Below are 17,462 nucleotides of genomic sequence, written 5' to 3'. Positions count from 1 at the left end.
CACCGGAAAAGGCCGTGGCTGGTATGGCCATTTGTACGCTAAACGCTTCACCTCACCACTGCGGTGAGCAGGAACATTCTGGGGTAATAAAAACCTACTGAGGCGTTTTCCTCATCTAAAAATAAAACAATGATGTTTCCCACTCAAAAAACCGTCTCTACATCTATCCCAAATTTCTCAAAGCTCTCGACCCATGTGCAAGCATCAAGTTCCCAGCCATTTGGGTTTCATAATAAAACTCAATACATAGGTCCTTCTTTATTTTTTTTTCTTAAAATACAGCTGTTGAATGATAAGAATGATAATCTTGATGGCTTCATCCTGCTGCCAACACCAGGTGCTCACCAAACACTACCTGGAAGACATCACATGTGTTGCTACACAAGCTGCTCAGTAAACACAGCACAGCTCTCCATAAACTTTAAATAACATGCATGTGTTTAAGTAAAAAACAGACACATCACCATCACCACCTTCAGTTTGTGTTTCTTTTGAATCAGAGTACAGCAGCAGTTTCTTCCAGTGCAGATGTTCTGCCACTGCTAGTGCTGCTATTTCAGGACATATTTCTGGCTTTAAAACCAGGTTTTTGTGCCAAATTGCATCGAGGGTATTTTAATTTCACCATGTTACTTTAAAAATGGAAATTTAAAATAATTAGAATTTTCAAATAAGCAAAACCTTCAGGAAAAAAGCAGATCTATCAAGTGTAGTTGCTGATACCACAGACCTTCCATATGTGTGCAGAGCATTTATTAGCCCCTTTTTAGTACTTTCCTTGGTTTTCCCAATGGAAATGTGGGTCAGTCAGCTCAGGGATGACAAATGACCACCTTGAAGATGCAACCGCTAAAGATCCCACTTGTTTCAAGAACATAAGATCTTTAAAAATAGCAATATATTTTAGACTTGATGGATTTTTTTTCACACTGATGTGCAGTCAACCCATTGGCATTAAGTTAGAAAAGCAGTATCATGGAATCACAGAATGGTTTGGGTTGGAAAAGCTCATCTCGTTCCTGGCCCCTGCCATGGGCAGGGACACCTTCCACTAGACGAGGATAGACTATCGTATAGATTCCATATATTTGCTTTCATTTTTGTGTGAAGATATGCAAGGTGCTTAAATGGGATGGAAAAAGATCTTCGCACAGAATGTCCCAGTTACAAAACATTTCCATTCTTAACTTCCATATTCTTTGCTGGCTCTTACAAGTGCTGTTTTCTGAAATAGGAACATTGCTGAAATGTTGCAGATGGGGTAAATCTGTATGACAGATCAATAAGCAGTCCTGTTTTAATTAAAATTGCTGACTGTTCCACTGGTCACTTACTACAGTCTCTTTCTTACACTATTTGAAAACCCTTAAATCTCTTTTACTGAGTCCTCTGGCATATATAATTTTCCTTTTAGTCTGGCCAAGTTCAGTTGAAAAACAGAGTAACAAGTTGCTTTTGAAAACTGATACATTTTATGTAAGTATTTTAATGTGCAATATGAATACAGGAGTAAATAACAAGACAATTCTGAGTTAGGCTTTTCCCTTTACTTAAAAAGGAGGGATGGTTTTTTTTCCCCAGGCTAAAATGTACAAGTTCTTTATAAATCTTTGGGATGGGACTTTCATTCAAGGTTGAATTTATATAGTATTTAAAGTGCTATATAAAATTATTTACTTTTAATATTTACATAGTGCTTGGTGAGAATTTATGTTCACAGCACTGACTCCAACAGTGTGATCCTTGTTTTTCTGAAAAACTTTAAATCTGGTGACTCTTGGAGAAGTCTCTCTGATAAGTATGAGGTACAAACTTACCTGCATCCTCACCTGCTCCTAGTCCTGAACTGTAGATACACCAGGGTGTTAGAGCTGAAGTGCTGCAGTGAGGCTGCAACACAGGATATTCCTCTTCAAGAGCCAAGGCCATCAGTGCTCAGTTCACTGCCTAAAAAGCAAGTGAGAAATGAAAGTTTGAAGAATAACACATTTCCTTTCATACAGAGAGATCAGTCCTACCAGGACAAAAAGTCCCCAGAAAAAAAGGTTTTATCTCCAAGACCTTGGTCATTCCTTGGTGATGATCAGGAGCTCTACGTGCAACTAAATTCATATGACTGCAGGATGGCAGGGAGAGAGATTGAGATAAGAGCCTCCAGCAAGATGCAAATGGAATTCCATCAGTTGGAAAAAACACAAAGGCTTTTAGCATGGAAAGGATTTGGAGATGGCTTTTTTCAGCCACCTGTCCACACAGGTCACTGCAGGCATAGTGACATGATGGCCATGTTTAATTCAGCGCAGAGGTCTGTTTCACATGAGCACTGGTACTTGTCTGTTGCCTGTGACAACAGCACCAATTTGAATCAATGCTCCAAGGCTGCAGCATTCCCTAAGACACCTCTGCTGCTGTTAAACCTGTTAGGTAGGCGACAGCTTACATTTACTTCCAAGAATCCCGTTTTACCCAAGTTCTGGAGCTCTTAGTGCCTTTTCCAGGACATCTGGGCTAATGAAGCACTGAGAATCTCATCCTCACCTTTGGCTGCCAATGTTTATTCTGTAAGAAATGTTTCAAGTGATCATCTCTGCCCCTTTTCACTTGCAAGACCATGATCGTGTAAACAAAAAGAGCATATTTGTGATTGCAAAAATGCGCTCTGAAAGAGTAATGTTAAATTCATGATAAAAAGAGCAAACAGAAGTCATCAAGGAATGCACCTCGTACCATTAAATTCTCTCATTAAAGCAGCAACTTTACAAAACTTACGAATTGAGATCCTTTCAGTACCTGGAGAATGAGTTCAGGAGAAGTGAGGAAATCTTTGAAGATTCCCACCATTCTCTTGAATTCCTGAAATTAAAGTGTAATATTAGTCTAACCAGTGAATTGTAATCCTATACAGCTAAATTTGATTGAAGATTTAAAAGGGGGATCGCATCATTCGTACTAGTTCTGTGTGACAGGTATGTGCAAGGTAGAGCTTGCAGAGGTAGAATTGAGTCAATCTGCATTTTAGGAGGTAGAATGCAAACTGAAGTTAGAAACAACTTAAGAATGTGGTGGGATTAAGTAAAGAACTACCTATTGCTTATTACTGGAGTATCATAATCATACTCCAATTGTACTACTGCTGAATACAATTCAGCAATATGAGAAATACTAAGCAGTGCTTCTAGGAAAAATATAGTGCACAAATGATGCCCACCTAACTGCCCCAACTCATCTGGAGCCATCCTGCCCTTCAGGCAAGACCTCTACCTATCATCAAGGCTGTGTAACAGGCAGAAAGCAATGCAAAACTGTTACTAGCCAACTCAAACTTGATCCAACATCCAGCTATTTAAGTGCCTGTGGGACATAAAATTTCTCCAGACTCAAAAATAACATCAGAAGGTTGCCAGCCTCGTCTGGAATTGGACATCTGTATTTGGCTACAGCACTTCTGTATGGAAGTCCAGGGTTCTTGCAGCCTTGCAGCTCAGCCTTCCATTTGTGACTCAAAATGACACAGTGGGGACAAGATGTAGGAAGTCCAGCAGCAGTGAGATGAAGGAAACTGCTGAAGAAACTGGGCTTAAGATATACAGTGAGAACAAAGATGCTCCATAGAAAGATGGTAACAAAAAATGCAGAAACATTGAGAGGCAGACAGGAGCTTAAAAACAAAAAGGTGATTTCTAGAGGAATACAGTGAGGTTTAGAAGAGTGAAAGGATGGAGAATAACTAAGAACAGATGCATAGCAAGTGGGGTCATACCATAAAAACAGGGATAAATGGAAAAACTGCAGACGTGAGAAAACCAGCACAGAAATCTGTGAAAAGAAGTTACACAGTAAATAGTGGTGGACAGTAAGCCTTTGTTTCTGCTCAGAGACTTCTTTAAAAGGGATTGGCAAGGAAGGGAGAAAATCTACCCTTCATTATACCAATAAACCCTTAACTCTTGCTAGCCATTTTCCCACTGCTCTGGTCCATGCCTGAAACAGTGTCATTCATCTGGCTTCCACTGACATATCTGAAGTGGGCAGATCTGCACAGCAGTTTGTGCTGTATTCACCTCAAACAGCACAGTCCTTGCCTACAGCATATAACAGACTGTTGAGGAAACAAGCCTGGCATTAATACTCCTGTAACTGAAAACTTCAAAATAACCCTTCTGTTAGGTTTGGAGATATTACAGCTTTGCTGAAGCACCAGCACAGAAAGGTTCAATTGCATTGGAAAATGAAAAATGCTGCCCTTAAGCATTAATCCAGGATGCTTAAGGGTAGCACAAGAGTGGCTGCTAAGGAAAGCTGCTGCTCCTTCAACACTCTGCATATGAATCTCAGCATCCAGAAAATGTGCTAAATCTATGATCTCCTGTCATTTCTAGATGGGGGGCAAAACCATTGGTGAACTTAATCGGACAATTTGTTTTTCTGAAGACTATCCAAGGCAAAAGCAACATCTGAGAGACAGGAGGAATCCGTTTTGGAATAGATTTGCACGTATGTAGGATTCACTTCCAGGAAAAGAAATTACTTCTGATATATAATTCAATAGAGTAATGAGCCCACATTCAGACTGAGGATCCCAAAAACAGAAATAGCAGACACTAGCCACCTTTTTAGCTAATATACAAACTGGGAATTTATGCTGCTCATTTTCTCTCTACAGATGGATCCGAGGCTTTGAGCACTGGCAGGATCTCAAGGCAGAGCAATGCCTGATGTTTCTCCAAGGAACTGAACCCAAACATTGAACGTGACACTTCAAGAGAGAACTCAAAAGATTCAGGTTCTAGAGGTCTACAAGTAAAGGCACAGAGAAGACGTGGTGGGGAGAGAGGAAGGAGAGGCTGCTTTGCAGAAAATATTTAGTGAACTCTCATCCTCTTGCTTGATGAGACATATCATCCTGCAATGGCATCCTGTCTCCTTTATCTCTTCTAGTCCACCTGTGAAGACTGAAGCAATGTTTAACCTCTGAAGATGGCAGAGTCAGTCGTTCATGAATCAAAGCAACCAAACCATTCCAGCCTAAATAAGCTGAGTCCCACAGCTGTGGTAGAGAAGATGTCTGAAAGAGAAAAAGCCCACAATTAAAAAGAATCTATCAACAACTGATATTGGCTCATTACGGTGCTGAGATTTCTCCTGTTGTCCTTGGATGTTTCTTCCCTCACCCCTCCTCTGCTTTCCTGTCTCAGTCATTTCAGCAGTGTGAAAGGTTGTTCATTTTACAGAGGTCTTTAATGAAAGATGAAAATTCAAATATGTTATAATTAGCTGCAGTTCCACATAAGTCAGTATTATTGCAGCTTTTATATTAGATCCTCATTTGTCCCACAAATGATTGTGTCAAATATTACAGTAGAATGATTAATGACATCAGACATAATGGAAGGATTAAGCATTGATACAGGAGACTTGCTTGAGAAGAATAATTTTAACTTCTTTTCACTCATAATTTATTTCTGTCCTCTACTGTAAAAGAAACCTGAAATTGAAAATAAAAATGGCTTGTGTTACTGGCAAGTAACAGAAGAGATCTGATTCATGATTTAATTCTTCATTCAGTATTCATTGGTAGATTAAAAGCCAAATCATCGCAACAAATGGCACAGCAATGAACAACATGGAATATAAAAACCTCAGGACTTGTCCTGCTGAATAAATGTGGAATCATTTGCATCTTTGAAGATAAGTGTAATTCAACAGCAAAAAATTGATTCCTCCCTCTGCAATCAGGTCTGATTCAGCATCTGTTCCATCAGGCCTCATGGAATTGCCTGTGCTAACAAGCTGTTTCACGGCACACCAAAGTCACCTTTTATTTCACCCCCAATCACTTGTTTGAGCAGTTACTCAGTTTGCAAGAACAAGGTGTATGAGGAACTTATGACACAGGAACAGGCAATAAGGAATTTAAAATGTCTAGGAGACACATCATGTCTGATAATACAAATTACTGGAACTGTAGTTTTCCGTCAGCTGCATGGTACCTTTAAGTGTTTTTTTTTTTTTTCCCTGTTGCACTTAAAAGCAGAATAGCTTCAAAAATCCCCTCCTTACTTTAATTTGGTATCAGCACAGAAGGCTGCAGTTTGAATCATTCTATTTAAACAAATATTAAGACATTTCCTGTTACAATCATTGGGGCCTCACAGTTCTCAAACACCGAGTCATCCTTCTTATTTCAACACATGAATATTGATTTTAGGTGCTCGAAATGCACACCTGGAGACACAGGACCTGCAGCTTCGCCTCCAGCACTATTACCAGACCCGACATTGGGAAGGAGCTGTAGGGTCTTTTCTGAGCAGCAGCCTGGTCTTCCACTGATAGTCGGAGGAAAATCAGTAGGATACAGGAATTCCCAGTCACAGGAATTCATATTTGCAGACCTTGCTCTACAAGTTCTTTATTTCAATGCTCCAAATACACCCAGGGCTCTACAGCACTATTGACTTACAAACTCATTCAAGAGAAATGCTTCATATTGGCTCCAGGGTTTTTATAACCTTTGAAACAGAGTTCTTTGGAGGGCCACAAGAAGTGAGATGCAGCAGTGCTTTGGCAGGTTTTAAACTCCCAAAGCAGCAGGAAGTTTGAATATAGGTTCTCTTGGTGATAAGAAATACAGAAATACATGTATTTGAAGTCAGTGTCAGTTGAATAAAGGCAAAGAGCAGGACACAGCTGAAAAGAACTAGGACATGTAAGTAGAAGCTGAATCCCAGTGTCTCCAAGGGGCGGAGGGGGCCGCCTACACCTTTCACCCCAAACACTTGGCCTGAGGGGGAGAACAGCCTCTTTCTGAATCACATTTTCACAGAAGTTGAGTCAGCTCCTGAGAGATCTTTAACTAAGTCTCTGTTCTGCAACTTTCCAATAGTCTTTTCCCATATCTTGCAAAAGGCTGAATTTGAACTTGCTCCTTTTATTTTACCATGATTTTCCCTCATAGGAAGAGAGAACAGCCTGCATCTTTCACCACTCAAAGCTTGCCAAGGCTTGAAGATCTCTTTTCTCCCCCAAAATTAAAGACATTTTGCCCCACAATAATGAAAAACACCATTTTGAAGGAGAGCTTCACACTGATATCAGTGTATTCAGTGTTTTTGGAAGCAAATTACTAGGCTTCCTCCAACTCTAGGCGTTCCTGCCTTGTCCCAGTCACTTGGTTGACTCCCCAAGATCTCCACCAAAATGTAGCTCACTGGCTAAGTTATAGAAAAGGAGTCTTAAGTAGAGCACTCTATTGAGGTTTGAGTTTTCACTTTAAAATGCAAACGGATGGTAGTTAATTCCCCTTTGGGATTTAAGAGCTTAATTTAAAATGGGAAATGATGATACAAAAATATCTATCAGAAAGCATTGCAGTGTGAGAATGAATCCTTTGCCACATGAATGCAGATTCTTAGGGTCAGCAGATATCTTAATTTACCTGTATTTTAATAGTTTCCCTCAAAACTCCTTTTGGCTAAATTCTTCCTCAGTGTACTACTTGGTACAGTCTCAGTGGACAACAATAAAGGCAAAATTTGACCATGTTTTCTATTTTCTAAAATCTTATAGATCAGCATATTTAAACACATCAATATTTTGCTGGATATATAAATAACACCCTCATTTCTGTTAAGATGTCTAACAAGACCTTTTCCATACTTACTGAAAATACAGCTGGATGACAAGCCCATTTGCCAATTCTTTGTCAACTGAGAAGGCTAAAAAGCAATCAAAAAAAAAAAAGCTGCTTAGCAAAGATGTTAAATCAATGTTCGCTAATCAATTGCACAAGTCTTCCATCTCCCTTTCTTTTTCACAGCTACTATTTTACTTCTAACAGGGGAGAAAATAAGTATATATAATTATGTCTTGAGATCAATTTATGCTTAAACACATATACACACAGATACACCTCTGCAACCTTACAGGGACCTGGTGATGCAAGTACTCTAATCTGTAGTTAAAATTCAGAGTGCTCCAATCCTTGCATGATCAGAACTTAAGTAACTCAACCAGATTCCTTCCATTTGTTCTGTCTTCTAGAATATATATCGGTACATAACCCTTCAAAAGAATCACTTGTATGCACACAGACACTGGCAAAAACACATCCACCAGTTTTCATAAACCTTATCCCAGCAAAGGATGGAAGTGCATCAGCATGAGATAAAAAATACAGATCACAGCAGGCAACTGCAAAGTTCCTTGTCTATGTTTAGAAAGGTGTAAACCTGGGATCAGGGTGATAATTTGTAGAAATAGAATAGAAATAGAAATTAGAAATAGAAATAGACTAGAATAGAATAGAAAATAGAAATAGAATAGAAATTATTTGTATTTGGATACACTTCCTTTGGCACATGGGTGCAGAGCTCTGGCCAGGAAGCACATGTGGGGTGGTAAAAGGGGAGCAGCCCCCAAGCCAGGTGTTCCCCTGGCCAGCACCATGTACTGATCCAGCATCAGCTGGATCATCTAGAAAAAGCACATGGGTAGATCTCTTGGCAGGGTCAGTAATTAAATATTTGTACCATCTCAAAACCTAAAAAACAATGACTTACACAAGACTTATTTCAAGCTTTCCCTCTGTCAGTACAAGAATGTATCAAAGAGTCAAACTTTTTGGTTTTGCCCTTCTTTTTGTTTCCATGTTTTTCTTGCATATTGCAAACCGTCCAATTTCTCCAGGCTCTGTTCTCTTTTTTTTGTTGTTGTTGTTGTTTTTGTTAGACTGACTTCAGTCAAACCCCAGATCTGAAAGTCCCCAAACAATCAACAAAGAACGTATTTCAGTGTGGTAAGTTTGAGAAGTCACAATAAGGACTGTGGTATGGTACTATGATATCACTCACAGAGGACTGTTACTTCATTGTGAATGGAAACAGCATCTGGCATGGGGCAGGAAATAATTTACCAAAGGAGAATCCAAGAAGTACAGCAATGAAAAATAAGATTCAAATGAGTTTATGGCTAGGTAAGTTGTTGTCTTTGTTGGGAAGATGTTTCTTTAAAGTCAGGGAAGGAAAAATATGGCACATTATGTCTTTTTGCCACCTTCAACTCCAATGTTTGTCAATAGCTTTTTAACAATTGCATGATTCACTATTGAGTGTTCCACGCCAAGAGAAGTCAGCATTCTGTACAGCAGAGGGCTCTTTCATTCCTTTTTATTTCATATTTCTGTTATCAACCAACATGTCAGCTGTGAAATAAAACCTGGAGAAAAACTTTGAAAGGAGATAAATTCCCAGCAGGTGTCACAAAAATATTGAATTGACATTTAGTCTTCATTACACCTTCTGTGTGGTTTTGCTATGTTACAGTTGCTCTATACTAAATTAAATAAGAGTTTTTAAATACTTTTTTCTACACTAAAAGAGAAAGTGAGCAGGTAAAAAATAAAACTAGGTAAGTGATGGGAAAAAAAGAGAAACAGCATCACCAGCACAGTTCCTAAAAGTTCTGCAGGGAATTAATGAGGAAAGAGCAGAAAAGGGGAGCCAGGATGTGGAATTCAGTGCAAAGAAGAATACAGGAAATCCCAGAATCCCAGAATGTTTTGGATTGAAAGGGGACCTCAAAGCCCATCTCATTCCACCCCTTCCATGGGCAGGGGAGACCTTCCACTAGACCAGGTTGCTCCAACATGGAGCATCCAACATGGCCATAAACACTTCCAGGGATGGGGCAGCCACAGCTTCTCTGTGCATTTACAACCTTTTGAGGTTGAGGAGAACCACTAAGATGTGAAGCAGCTCATTCAACTTTTAGGGTATTCTTGAGTGAAACAGAACTTGCCAGAGAGATTAATTCAGCCCATATTAAACTGATCCAAGTAGTGAAAAATGACCTTGTCATCTTAGGCCTATTCCTGTTCTTTGCCTTCCTGAATACCTCAGCAATTATAAGAATAACTTTCAAGATAATCTTACCACAGTGGCAACAACATTTCAGTGTAAAAATCAGCTTCTGAGGGACTGGGCCTGCAGCTGCCAAGTTTCTTGATTAAAAATACTCAACATTTGCCTTGAGAAGTGCCATTGCTATTACCATGCTCTATTATTCAGGCAAATGTACTAAGCAGCACATTTTGGAAATTAGGGATCAATGTCTGGGCTCTTTTGATAAACTTGAAGAGTCCAGATCCTACCTGAGCTCCCAGTGGGGTATACTGGCTTTAGAGACAGTCTTCCCAAGTAAACAGATTTAAGAGCCCTGTGAAATACCAGTTGTATTCTAACAGCAAAACTCTGGAAACAAGTCTCCAGGGGGATCCCTGCAAAATGAAGGCAGAGCAGGCAGAGCAAACCCAACATGATGCAGGACACACCGCGCTATCAGCTGGAACTGCAGCAAATCTTTTATTGTGAACTGCAGCCTCATGCTCAGGCAAGCAAATCTGGAATTTTTCCACTATGTGCAGGCTGGAGTTACAGGAATTCAAAGCAACAGTTTAACAATTCCATAATAACAGAGAAATGCAAAGTCCTGTCCTAACTTAACCATGTAAATCTGCTGCTTTGAAAAAAAGCACCTTTGTTTTGGGTCAGGCTTGCCAGGTGCCTGGGCACACCTGGAGTACATAACATTTGGGTGCACCTGGATAACATCACCTGAACTTTGACAATGAAGATTATTTCCTGAAAAAAGACTAGCTCAAAAGGTTATGTTCTGTTCACTAAAAGATTTTGGGGAAGCAAATTTGTTATTTCTTCCCAGGCTACAGTATCTGCATCCTTCCTCCAGTGTTTGACTGAAGCACAGCAGAAGCCCTGACAGCATTCCCTGCTCTGGGCAGGCCTGTGCTTTCCCCCTGAACAGCACAATCTTATGTTTTTCCTGTCTGTGTGACTACAGAAGTTTCTTATTTGTAGCCATCTTCACCGAGGCAGAGGCCGCAGCTTCAATCTTAATGGCTGTCTGGAATGATATCATTTGGTTTTTATCAGCTTCAGAGATAAGGCAGCCTTAACTCCCTGAAAAATCCTGGCACTTGCTCCATTTGATTCCTCCTGTTCTCCTAAACCAGGTGTTTTCAAAGGTATTCATATACCTGTCTACAGTGTGGGTGGAATATACTTAACTTCCAACTCAGTTAAGTTGGAAAACATTCCCTCCTTTTAAACTAATCACTCACTAAACAAACATTTCTCTTCTACCCAGACAACTACCCTCTTGAAGGACACATCCGACTGCAAAGAACCATGCTGCAAAAATACTTTGAATGTAGTCCAAAATGACACCAGTCCTAGGATCTCTTCAGACAGCACCTGCTGCACGGTCAGAACTCACACAGGAAACCCCAGTCCCCAAGTGGTGACAACACAACCCCACCCGCAGGCCGCCCATAAGGGGGGTTTCTTAAAATCTCAGAATGCTGTAAGATAATGTCAGCAGTGTTTTTCTTTCCAAAGACCTAATTTTTAAAATGTTATGATAAAAAATTAAAGAATAACCTAAGACCATGGTAAGTAAAGGCTTGAAATTAAGGGGAAAAAAAATCCAACCACAACTGTATTTTCTTTTTTGTGCACCAGTCCTATAAGCTGTTAACAAATAGGGTAATAATACAAATATTAGATTTAAGACCGACTCGATTTATACCTTTATGAAAAAAAAGCCAAAACCAACTTCTCCAAGAACCCATGGCTAAATCAGGCCTAAGATCTACCTTTAACACCTGAGCAGCAGTACACCACTAAGTAAGACTTCAGAGGCCACCAATAAATCCTCCTGATCCTAAACAGCTTCACTTGGGACTATCCCCCCCGACCCAAGCCCAGGAGTCCTACTTAAGCCAAGTTTAGGGCCATTGCTTCTTGTCTGAGTAATTCTAGAGGAGTCTTGGGTTTTAGCTTAGTATCAACTGTAACTGGCTATGGATCTTGAATCTGTGCTATTGCTGTAGATTGGGTAAGTTACTAATGGATTTTGTCTTACTTTCATTACCAGCCTCCATCATGACATGCAAATTTGATTCTAATTTTGGACTCAGGTCTGCCTTGTCCTCTTGAACTTGCCTGCTGATCTGTATTTTTGAATGCTCTCTGGATGTCATCTCTAGATGAATCTTAGTTATCTTCTATAGGTGCTGAAGGATGGAATGGGAACTGGTGAGTATTTCCACAAGCTTGGACATCCAGACATTTAGATAAGAGCTGGAGCTATCCCAGGGGATGTTTTTTGCCCTTAAAAATCAATCACTTTCTAGAACTGCATCATCTGTAATGAAATCTTCTCTGTAAAAGCCCTGTTGCCCCACTAGAGCAGAAGGGCTCAGTAGACAGCTGGGAATGAGGAATGTGCTAGACAGCAGGAAACAAAAGAAACATGGTTTGTGTAGTCTGACAAAACAAACCTCAGGGAGGATGTGATTGCTGTCTATAAACACATCAGGAGAGTAAACACTGCGGGTAAGGATAAAGACCCTACTTAAAAGGCATGAAATAAGTAGAAATAGACTTTAGAAAAAAGAAGTAACTTGTCTTCAATGATGTTTTTAGTTTCTTGTTCAAAACTGCAAGAATAAACATCTCAGTTTCTCACCAGGGAAAGCCTGCTCAAGTTATGTACTGAGGTGTCTGTGACAGAGAGGATTTGGTAGCTTGGAAACCCTCTGCGAGCTCCTACATCCATCAGGTCAGACTTCTAATTTCTAACTTCTGCAGAAGGAGAAAGACTGACCATCTGACAGAAAAATATTTTTATCTTTATACATCCTGAAAAAGGACACACAGTTTTTCCAGCCAGGAGACTTACTTTTAGCTCTTCTATAAAAAGCCAAGATAAACAAGAGTCTAGAGTTAGTACACGTACTAAATTAAATCTCAAAATACAATTTTTTAAAAGAAAATGTGGCTGTTGTCTAAACATCTACCATAAGTTATCACTGAATGTGGTTTTATGTTGCCCCTTTTATTCATCTACCAAATGTATGCAGAAGCAGGAGGAAGATCTCTGAAGGTCCCTTCTTTCCTGACAGAGGTGGAGGAAAGCTGACTGTCATCACCACATTTTGAAAAAGGTTTTCAAAGGCTGGATCAAATCCTTTCCCAGTGCTGGAGACAAATCTTCTGGAAAAATTAGAAATCTTGTATAATGCGCTATAATTTTAATAATTTTATAATTTTAAATAGAGTAATAATTTTAATAGAGACTATTAAACCTTTATTTAGCTTTCTAGTGAACTCATAAATATCAAAAAGCATGGAGAGTTTCCTGAGTCATTCTGGCCTGATTAATGGAAAGGAAACCCAAACACCCTCTGTGTTTACTTTGCAGTTGATGCACAAATTATTTCCTACTAATGACAATGCTTCTACACAACCAGGGCTGGGTCATGGAGACATCTGAACTCCAGTGGGAAATCAGCCGGTAGTGTTGGGTGCTGGCAGTTTAGGGCTGTCAGGATCATGGTAGCTGAGATCCTTCCCAGAGAAGAAATGTGTGCACTAAATTAACAGTAATCCAGCTAAAGAAGTAGCTGACCTGGATTTGAAAGTGAACTACATCTGTCCAGCACAGATTTCTGGGAAATGCTCCAAGAATGAACAAGTCTGGCAATGCAGAGAAGAACTGGGTTGCACTGGAGTTACTGTTCTTGCCTAAACTGGACTGACTGGAACCATGACATGCTGCCTGAGGACAGGCTGGGGCTCCACAGGAGCAGCTGAGCACAAGAAGGAAAAATCCCTTTCTAACCCTGCAGAATCTTGCAAAGAGACAGTTTGCAGCAAAAGCTATGATATGCCAAGCTCCCAGTTGATTTGTCTCCTTAAAACCATGGGATGTCAAGGCATCATCAGGAGCAGCAGCTGCCTTTATAAATATTGTTCTAATGGAGTCAGGGAGATGTTGGTGTGTGAGGGGCAAAATATTTTCTCTGCAGGCATTTTGGCATCAGGAATTACTTTTCCTATCCCAACACTCCAGCAGAGCTTTGCTAAATAGATTTTAGTGAACTGAAAAGCTGCCTTTTCCTAAAACTTGCTGTATCTTTTACCAAATGACCAGTGAATATGAGGGGGATTGGGGGGCGGGGTGATGATGCAAGTTGTTTCCTGACTTATTTTTGTGCCTCTTTGGAGGCACAATTTCTCATTGGAAGAGAAATGCCACTTGGTTGGGTACAAATCAGGCAAAAAGAGAGCCAATAGTGAATGCATGAGGTGAATGCTTCAGCTAATGGTATGTTTTTCATTTAAAATATAATTTAAATTTTTGAGTTGATGTAGATACTATTACAACACCCTCAAACTTGTTTTAGTCATTTTTTTTCTTGCAGTTAAAGGGGTTAATTCAGCATGTTTAAAAAAAACAGACTAATTTTTTGGGGGAGAAGTGATCCTGAGAACCAATATAAAATACCTTTATTGTACTTGTATGTGTTTTACATGAGGCCATTTTAATTAAATTTATTGTGGCTTACTCTAAACTAGTGAATTTATGTTTTGTATTCTCTGTGCAGGATGGAAAAGTAATTACATTTCAGTTGCATTATAATTTAGCAGGTTGTAACAGACACAGGGACAGAGCTAAAGTTCTTCCATCTTCTCAATTGGAGTTTTAAATCACAGCCAGCTGCTGACTTGCATGAGGGTGGGAAGTGGGCGCCACAAAGCATAGCCCAATTCCATGTGCAGTTTAATTTAGGAATCTAGACCTAAGTACCTACTTGTCATGCACAGAATGAGACTGGGAGGTCACCAGGACCAGGAAGGCAGTGGCTGCTTCTATAACTCAAATGAGTTTAGAGCACTTGAGCATTTTTCTTTGTCATATTTAATCTATATGTTCCTCAAAATGGGATTATGTCATGGAGAAAAATCCAATAACCCAAACAAAACCTGAAATGTCCATATGGATGGGAAAAACCAGAAAATCTGTCTAGGGGTCTGAGAGAGGCTTGGGGAGCAGCTTTAGGGAGTAGGTTCCAGGTATGGGAGGCTTCTTTTTATGGCAGAGACTTAGGAGTGGTTTTTCTGGGTGAAAGGAAGGGGTGAGGAGGTCCAAGGAAAAGAGGGCAGAAAGATATTCATGAGTAAATTAAATGGGGTGGAGTTCCAGTGTGCTTTTCTACCTGGAATCTGAAAAGGGGGGAGAAGCCAGTCAGTACACTTGCTTCCATCTGGGAACTAGTGGAGAAATTAAAGTTCGAGTCACCAGAGGGAAGAGGCAGAACTGGTTTCTGTCAGATGAGAGAAATTGCTGCAGCAGCAGCATCCAAATGAGATGATGCAGGGATGGAGACATGGATCTGATGGCCTGGGAGCTGAGCAGGGAAAGGAGGATTTTCAGGAGGGTTACAGCACCTTCCAGACTGGAGGTGAAGAGGGGTATTTCATGTAGTACCCTTGAACTATGCAGATTAGAAATAAATAAATTAACCTCACGTGAAGGCCTCTCTCTCTGCCAGCACAAGGCTGTGGGGGAAACAAAGCCTGTGCTGGAACATCAGAAACAACACATCAAATGTGGGAATTACAATAGGCATTACATCAGATGCCGGATACTGCAGGGTATGAATCAGACCAGCATCTGGCAGCTTTGGTGCATCCACAGCAAACTTGCACTAATTTGACTACAAAGGGAAAAAAAATTACCTGTGGAATGACTTTCAATGTGAGCCCTGTTTCAGGAAAGGGCACTGTTCTGTATTCCACCATGGGGCTACAGCTCTTGTGGTAGAGCCACCAAGTCTTCAAAAATGTTAGGGAGACTTTTGGAAAACGTAAATAAAAATACACTTTGATTTTTTTTAAAAAAGTAACACATGCAGGTTTTAAAATTTATAAGAAATAAAGCAGTTTTGATTGCTTTTATGTGTTTCCTTGCTGTCCTGAAGTTTCAGTACAGTATAATGAAATTGAAGCTGGTTCTATGGGACAGAGAAATAAACTGGCTCCACGACTCCCACAATTTAAATTAAGATAACTGCCCAGAGATGTAAAGAAGTATAGTTAGGGGGAAAAAAATGAACAAACTTCTAAATTAAACTATTTCTGCTGACTTGAGGTTTAAAACCCAAATCTAACATTTTAATATCAAGTTCATAAACACAATTTAGAAAATTTGTATCTCTGGGCTGTTTTTGAAATTTTGACTGCTCATGGAAGGGGGTCATTACAACAGGGGATGATTTCAATTTACAATAGCAGCTCTTAATTTAAAAGACTAGTCCAGGCTTTAAAAAGACAGACCTAATGGAGAGTTACATTTAATGGCACCAAGATCTGACCCTCTCACTGGTCTCCCAGCACAGAGACTGAGCAAAACCAGTTCTGTAAAAGTAATGATTCATATTTAACCCAAATTTCCCCTATCTGTCCTCCTGGGCTTTGGTCAGTTGGCCACAATGGCCCATTGAGGGATCTGTAGCTGCCCACACTGCAGTGAACAGTGGTTTACACACAGTCCATGAAGCCATTTAGAATAAAACGAAAAGGCCCTAAACACAGGGATTGTCTGGCTTAAGTATCTATTGTGCTACTTGATTAAAGAGCTACCCGAGTGTGCGCTAATGGCAAATGAGTGATACCAAAGGGATGTTTTTCCTTGCCACCATAATACATATAGATAAATACTAAACACAAATATGGCAGTAACCACACTGGAATGACCAATTAGTTACATTTTTGAACAATAGTATTATCCTTCTTTGAGCAGACATTTAGGACTCACACACATGTACCATGAAAAAAATTGTTGGAGTACTATTTAGGGACGTTTTAGGCAGAAGGAGCCCTTTAGTGGGCATTTTCTCATGGGTTGACCTTCAACAGATATTAATAGCTCACGTTTCAGCTTTAAGTAAAATTCCAGTGGAATCCACTGGTTTTGACACAATTTTAGGTAATTATGCTCCAAGGGCCTGCCAGATAGCGCTGAAGGGGCTGCAGAGCATTGCGGATGGATTTCACGGGAAGTTTGGGAGTCACCTCCTTATCCAGAAGGGAGCGGGGAATGGGCCCGGTTCTACCTGTCCGGGAAAATTCGGAGTGTGGGACGTCGGAGGTGTCGCCGCCCTGCCCCTTCCTGCCACCAGGGGGCGCGCGGCGCCCCCCCGCCACCCCACAGCAGGGGGCACTGCTGGCGGCGCCCACACCCTCAGTGCGGGGGCGGAGCGCCGCGATGAAAAGCGCGCTCTGATTGGCGAAGATATCCCTGGCGGGGATGAGAGAGGGGCTCTGATTGGCGGCCAGCAGCCGAAGGTGACAGTAAAAACCTGGGCAGAGGACACCCCCCCTCCCCCCCCCCCCCCCCCCGCTCCCCTCCCCTCCTGCGGATCGGGGTGTGTGTCGTCCCAGCCCCCCCTCCCCCCGGCGCCTCAGCCCCCTGACCTGGGAGCTCTAAGCCTTTCCTTGGGGAATTCTGTGCCCCACCGTGGCTGGTGGAGGCGTTTCAGCCAATCAGCGCGCGACGCCGCGGCCTGTTGCCAGGCAGATTATGGTAATGAGGCCTGGGCC

General features: G+C 40.9%; 1 protein-coding gene and 1 long non-coding RNA gene across 3 annotated transcripts in view; one reads left to right on the top strand and one right to left on the bottom strand.

The window, feature by feature from the left end:
• Nucleotides 1-225: 225 nt before the first annotated feature.
• LOC118695691 (uncharacterized) lies at nucleotides 226-17,417 on the bottom strand. 2 transcript variants are annotated; one of them, XR_004981573.2, is made up of 5 exons: nucleotides 17,337-17,417; nucleotides 7,661-7,715; nucleotides 4,970-5,065; nucleotides 1,818-1,947; nucleotides 226-355 (listed from the first exon to the last, which is right to left on the bottom strand). It is a non-coding gene; the product is annotated as an uncharacterized LOC118695691 (long non-coding RNA). The 2 variants fall into 2 exon arrangements; XR_004981572.2 differs by lacking the exon at nucleotides 4,970-5,065.
• The window catches only part of PRDM10 (PR/SET domain 10), a 45,668-nt gene continuing 45,572 nt past the window's right edge, over nucleotides 17,367-17,462 (top strand). The window contains exon 1 of the mRNA XM_054517088.1: nucleotides 17,367-17,445. The gene's annotated coding sequence lies outside the window, so the exon portion shown is untranslated. The remainder of the gene's footprint in view (nucleotides 17,446-17,462) is intronic.

This window comes from Molothrus ater, chromosome 22 (genome assembly GCF_012460135.2).
Source record: "Molothrus ater isolate BHLD 08-10-18 breed brown headed cowbird chromosome 22, BPBGC_Mater_1.1, whole genome shotgun sequence".
Taxonomy (NCBI): domain Eukaryota; kingdom Metazoa; phylum Chordata; class Aves; order Passeriformes; family Icteridae; genus Molothrus; species Molothrus ater.
The sequence above is the reverse complement of the archived record's forward strand: the minus strand, read 5'-3'. Positions and strand labels throughout refer to the sequence as shown.